Genomic DNA, 6,435 nt, shown 5'->3' with positions numbered 1-6,435 from the left:
CCTTAAAACACATCCCCTACAAAAGGGGTGCCGATACTTTTGAGTCGATCGCTGCATGAAACATCCTCTAATGCGGTAACACCGGGAAACATATACACTGATGGTGGAATGTAGTTATAATGTATATTTGAAGGTTCACTGTAGTGTGTGTGTGGGTGTGTGTGTGTGTGTGTGTGTGAGACACATAATGGTGTGACCCTCTTTCATCCTTGTCATCTTACACACATTTCCATAGGAGGTCTCGCACACATACTGTAAAGGTCCACAAAGTGCTGTGTTTCAGCCAGAGCCCAGACAGAACTTTTTTTTAAACACTAAACGCTTGGATTAAAAGGTCACATTGGGATGGAGTTGTGTTGGAATATGACAGGACACGGCTGACATTTAGTCCAGCGGTGGTGAAATAAAAAAAGTTAAAGGCATTACGGCATATCCGTCTCCTGTGCCGTGGATCGGTTTTGGATCTCGTGGTCCATATATGTCTGGTCCAGAACTCCTGCAGGGGAAAAGCAGTGGAGTGTGTGATATAAGCTGAGTCATGTTGCTCAGGCCATATGTGCCTGCGGTCATTCTGTTGTTCAGCCAACACTTTCATTTCCATTTGTTGCTTGACACATGATTATGTTTATTATGGAACAGGATGTTAATTTGACCTGCGTGTGTATAATGTGAGGGAATGGAGCAGGATGTTAACATCCGGTTAAAATCCTTTGGGTTGCCTTTCTAGTAAATTTTCACCCACACTAAAACTGTTGACTTATTTGCACCGCTCGGTAACTATGTACTAGATGTCTTCTCGGGTCTAAAGAAATGTACCTGACCCGAAGTGACCCGAATCACTTTTTACCCGAGCCCGACTTGTATAATAAGAAAGACCCGACTCGAGACAAACCCCGAAAAAATTAGAGTCCCACGGGTTGGCCATTTTTTTTAACCCGACTTGACCCGAATGTTGAGTAACTCTACACTAAAGTAACCGCTACAGCATGGATTCAAAATTATTGACAGGTCTGTATTCAAGCGAAAATTAGCTTAACGTCAGCCACACGTGCCAGCCACATGTCGCAAGCGGTCTTGGCAAACAGAGGAGAGGTTGGAAAAGGACTCGAGTCGATGCACACACACGAGATACAGTAAGTTCGGGTCTTCTCGGGTCCGTTCGGTAAAAAACACATTCATATTTAAATTACCCGTGACCCACGTCGCTATTATATAGAGCCGCCCGTGTCCGAGGCACACGTGGAACTTTTAGACCCAACCGCTCGGGAGTCTCGGGGTCGGGACCTACGGGTTTTCGGATCTAAGTGGACCCGTGAAGACCTCTACTATGTACCTTTCTTGGCCTACAAATGGCACAGATCTGACCATATGTGTACAGATATGTCTGCACTGACCTTTCCAGAACTCCAAAGCAGTGGATAATAAGCTGTTGTAATACGTATGTTGTTTTCAGCCAAATTTGAGTCTAACCTTTTTTTGGTTTCTTGTCTTACCTGTGTGTGTCTGTGTCATGACCTCGCAACACCTTTTGACCTCCTTCTGATCTTTAGGGGTGACTATGGAAATCCGTTAGAGACAGCGAAAAGCAACGAGTCGCAAACGAGCCGCTTCTGTAACGCTAGCAAGCTTGAGGACGATTGAGAATCTTCAAGTCAAGGTTGAAAATGCTGCTCCATCGAGATGCTACGGTATTAAAATTCACGTATCCAAATGCAGCGTTGTGCACACGTCTTCCGAGGCGCATCAACGTGCCTTCTAGAAAGAATTTGTTTTCTGATTCAACAGTCATAGCGTGGATGTTCTGAACCGGAATTTCTATCCGACGGATCATCGGGATCGATGTTACCGTAAGGTTCCTGCTGGAGCGCTGGTACCCTAAACAGACCTCCAGATCCCTCTAATGTTGGCTTGCACATTCTAGTTAATCCCAGAGCTTCCATTAATACATATAAAAGTACAAAACCTTTGAGCCCAATGCCTTTGACGCTGTAGTAATGCACACTTGAAGAAAGAAAAAAAAAGCACAAGCATGAGTGAAACTCTGCAACTCCCGGCACTGCAAGTGCAGGCTCCTTGCGACGTGGATCAGGACGGATCTGGCAGGGGAGACATTTCTACCTCCTCGAGTCCGTCCCTGCGGCGCAAGCGGTTTAAGATGCGCCGTATGAAGCATGTGCAGTGCGAGCCAGCAGAGTGCTCTAAAGAATACCTGCAGCTTCCTTCCATTGAGATTACACCGTCAAGCGATGAGGATGCGCTCGGCTCGGGCTCGTCTACTCCGAGTGCCTCGCCGTGCCGAGAACGCTCCCTTATAAAAAAATGGCTCAGAGGAGGTGACAAGAAGGAGCAAAGCAGTGAGAGCAGGTCTGTATGACCGGGACACCATGCACCTCATTCCTCTGTTCTGCCCCACAACCCATGTTGAGTCCACTCTGTTAGCCTCCTGTTCATGTATGTGGACACGTGATACAGTTGCTAAACTCTCAGGGGTACTTGAAGCATTCCTTAAGGGTTCGATAGATGGTTGGACTTCAAACTTTTCCTGTTGGAGGATTCCACATAGTACGTTTTAGCAATTAAAGTACACCATATGCAAGGAATGCTGTGTCAGACCTACAATGTATTTACTTCAACTAATCCTACTGATCTCGCAGTGCAAGTTTGCCACAGCTCCAGAAAAACCACACACATTCACGTTGTTTGTCTACGGGAACCCTTCAAGATTCAATCTAAACCTGCAACCAAGTGTTTCAATTTTAGAAAGGGTTCCAAGTGGAACCTTTATTTGGAAGCTATGAACTTATTTCCCCCCAACAAACTCTTAATGAACCCTTCAAGAACCCTTTCCCTTGTAAAAGTCTATGTATTAATGGTACAAACTGGATATGTTGGTGTGGTGGTACAACTGTCTCAGTACTTGTCAGGTTCTTTAAGGGTTTGTTGGAAAACAAAGTGTTTTAGGTGCTTTTTACACCTGGTCACTTCACACGTTTTCTGTGATGCGATAGCTATCCGACGGTAAAAACACCAGGTCTAAATGCCCTCCGAAACGTTTTCAAGACGGATATAAATCCGATGGCACAACCCCTTCAGGAGGTGGTCTGGGACGTATTTCAGATGAAACTGGACAGGTGTAATGAATGTGGTTGTTCAAGCCACTACATCAGCGCTAAACTTCTCCCAAACGGAAGTACGACACTCGCAGGGGTCGCGCCTTCTTTTTGATTGCATTGTGAAAACCGCATACACCAAAGCGTGTTCCGTTTCAATTACCCCGGAAATGAGGTAAAATATATTAGCATTTTGGGCGGGAGCAGGAAGATCGATCGATATCCGATTCGCCGAGACACGTTTATGTGGCCTGATGTAAATGGAACGGTTTTTAAACAATCAGATAGCTATCGGATCAGAGACGACACACGAAGTGACCGGGTGTAAAAAGGCCCTAAGTTTTAGTTTCCTGGACCCCCTATTAATAGATCTGTTTGCAGGTTGTGTATATATTGGTCTATAATAGAACAGATTACTGCACATGATATATGATAGATGATTCAGTATGTAATCCATAACCATATGGTTCCTGTTCTCCAGGTCTGACCTCAGCCGCGGTACCGTGGCCATGTAGAACTCGTATAACCCGCCGGCTGTTTGTTTCAACGGTGACGTTCATAGCACAGAGCGAATTCGGCATCTGGAACATCATCAAATATTCATCACACCACCTTCACCTCCGACGGGCTTCGGTTTTCAAAACAAAACACGAAGCCTCAGAAGTCCTCAGTGGTGCCGTGACCTCACGGAAACCCGTTATATAGCCGATATGATTTACGTCAACGCTGGGGGTTTGAGCTCCAGTTGGCTTGAGGGGATAAATGAATTGAATCGTTGGGTGAGATTGCAGTGGTGACGCCGGTGGCTGTAAATCAGCTTTTACTGTTTCTCGGTGGATGAACCGGTGCCTCGGTGTTGGTGTTAACTTCCCTTTAATACAGTCTTCATGTGATTTAGGGAAATTCTGCTTCCTGTTGGTGGATGTTTGTTTTCCTTTGTGTCATACTAGGGGATTGTGGGAACTTTCATCTTTGTGTGGGATTTATTTACATATCATTCTGGACTCTCATCCTTTCTACCTAAAATCATCATAGTAGTGAGGGTTAATATTAGCATTTTTTTGCTAACCTTATAAATACAGGCTATATATATATATTTATTATTTATTAATTATAATAATTATTTATTTATTATATTTTTCCTTGGTATTTTACTTTGTATTCAACATTAGAAAATCTAGAGTTGTCATTTTCTCCCCGGCGGTGCCGCGCCGCACGTTATCCGCCCTCCGCCTGGCGCAGTGACACGTGAGATGACGCGTATCAGTAAACGACAAATAAAGGCAGATGTTTAAACGTGGGTGTGAACTAGTGCTACACTTCACCATTTCAGTGCTCATGGAGTGTTAGAGGGAAGTAGTGAGGGAACATATGACACCGGCGTCAACACCCATGTCACACGTGAAAGAGGATTCGGTGCTGATTGAGTGTGTGTGTGTGTGTGTGTGTGTGTGTGTTGCAGCAGCCAGCAGAGCAGCTTACACAGCAGCCATGAGGACGATACTACACGCTACCTGAGTCCTAACGCCCGGGAAGACAGGTACTTACTGTTCTGTGTGTGTGTGTGTGTGTGTGTGTGTGTGTGTGTGTGTGTGTGTGTGTGTGTGTGTGTGTGTGTGTGTGTGCGTGTGTGTAAAAAGATGTGATTCTCTTTGCTTTTGATGATTTGATGTTCTAAAGAGTGTTTAGGAGGAAATTCAGGAGTCAGTCAGGACACTAAATAAAGAACTCAGACAGCTTCAGCATCTCCCTCTGTATGGCACAGACAGGTGTGTGTGTGTGTGTGTGTGTGTGTGTGTGTGTGTGTGTGTGTGTGTGTGTGTGTGTGTGTGTGTGTGTGCAGTGCTGGCAATAACATCGCTAAGTCCTAGCAACTATTAAACTGTTAAAAGTCCCAAAACCCTAATTTAGGAACAGAAAATAGCTCAGATTGTTTTCTTCTTCCTCTTCATCCTCTTCATCCTTTTCTTTCTCTTCTTCTTCCACTTCTCCTTCTTCTTTATTCAGTGTAACATTTAATCCGTCTCTCCTAAGCGAGAGTGCTGACACTGACTCTGGTTCCCACAATAGCCACAGCTGAGAGCATTTCATTGTAATGAACTCTTGCTTGAATGGGACTTTTCTTTAGCGAGTGTTAAAGCCGGTGAAACGAATCAGTGCAGTTCTGCAAAATATCGACCCTCATGAGACGCTGCTCGTCCAATCAGATTATAGACCTGAAATATTGACCACGCCCAGCACACAGCAGCAGGAGGCATCACTCATTTATACTTCTATTATAATAGTACTGTTGTGTATATGTGTGGAGAACACGTGTGTGTGTGTGTGTGTGTGTGTGTGTGTGTGTGTGTGTGTGTGTGTGTGTGTGTGTGTGTGTTGTAAGAAATGTCCATTAGATGGCACTAATACATCAAACACTCCTGCACACTTCAGTAGATTTTAAACTTTACATCCTTTACACACTCATCTACACAATAATCTACACAATAATCTACACACTAATCTACACAATAATCTACACACTAATCTACACAATAATCTACACACTCATCTACACAATAATCTACACACTCATCTACACAATAATCTACACACTCATCTACACAATAATCTACACACTCATCTACACAATAATCTACACAATAATCTACACACTCATCTACACAATAATCTACACACTAATCTACACAATAATCTACACACTCATCTACACACTTATCTACACACTCACCTACACAATCATCTATACAATAATCTACACACTAATCTACAAAATAATCTACACACTCATCTACACACTTATCTACACACTCACCTACACAATCATCTATACAATAATCTACACACTCATCTACACACTCATCTACACACTCATCTACACACTTATCTACACACTAATCTACACATCATCTATACAATAATCTACACACTAATCTACACACTAATATACACACTAATCTACACACTCCTCTACACATCATCTACACAATAATCTACACACTTATCTACACACTCATCTACACACTCATCTACACACTTATCTACACAATCATCTATACACTGATAAAACACCAATCTACACAATCATCTACACACTGATAAAACACCAATCTACACAATCATCTACACACTCCTCTACACACTAATCTACACACTCATCTACACACTCATCTACACACTTATCTACACACTCCTCTACACATCATCTACACAATAATCTACACACTTATCTACACACTCATCTACACACTCATCTACACACTTATCTACACAATCATCTATACACTGATAAAACACCAATCTACACAATCATCTACACACTCCT

Source organism: Tachysurus fulvidraco, chromosome 20, assembly GCF_022655615.1.
Source record: "Tachysurus fulvidraco isolate hzauxx_2018 chromosome 20, HZAU_PFXX_2.0, whole genome shotgun sequence".
NCBI classification, from domain to species: domain Eukaryota; kingdom Metazoa; phylum Chordata; class Actinopteri; order Siluriformes; family Bagridae; genus Tachysurus; species Tachysurus fulvidraco.
This window is presented reverse-complemented; position numbering follows the sequence as displayed.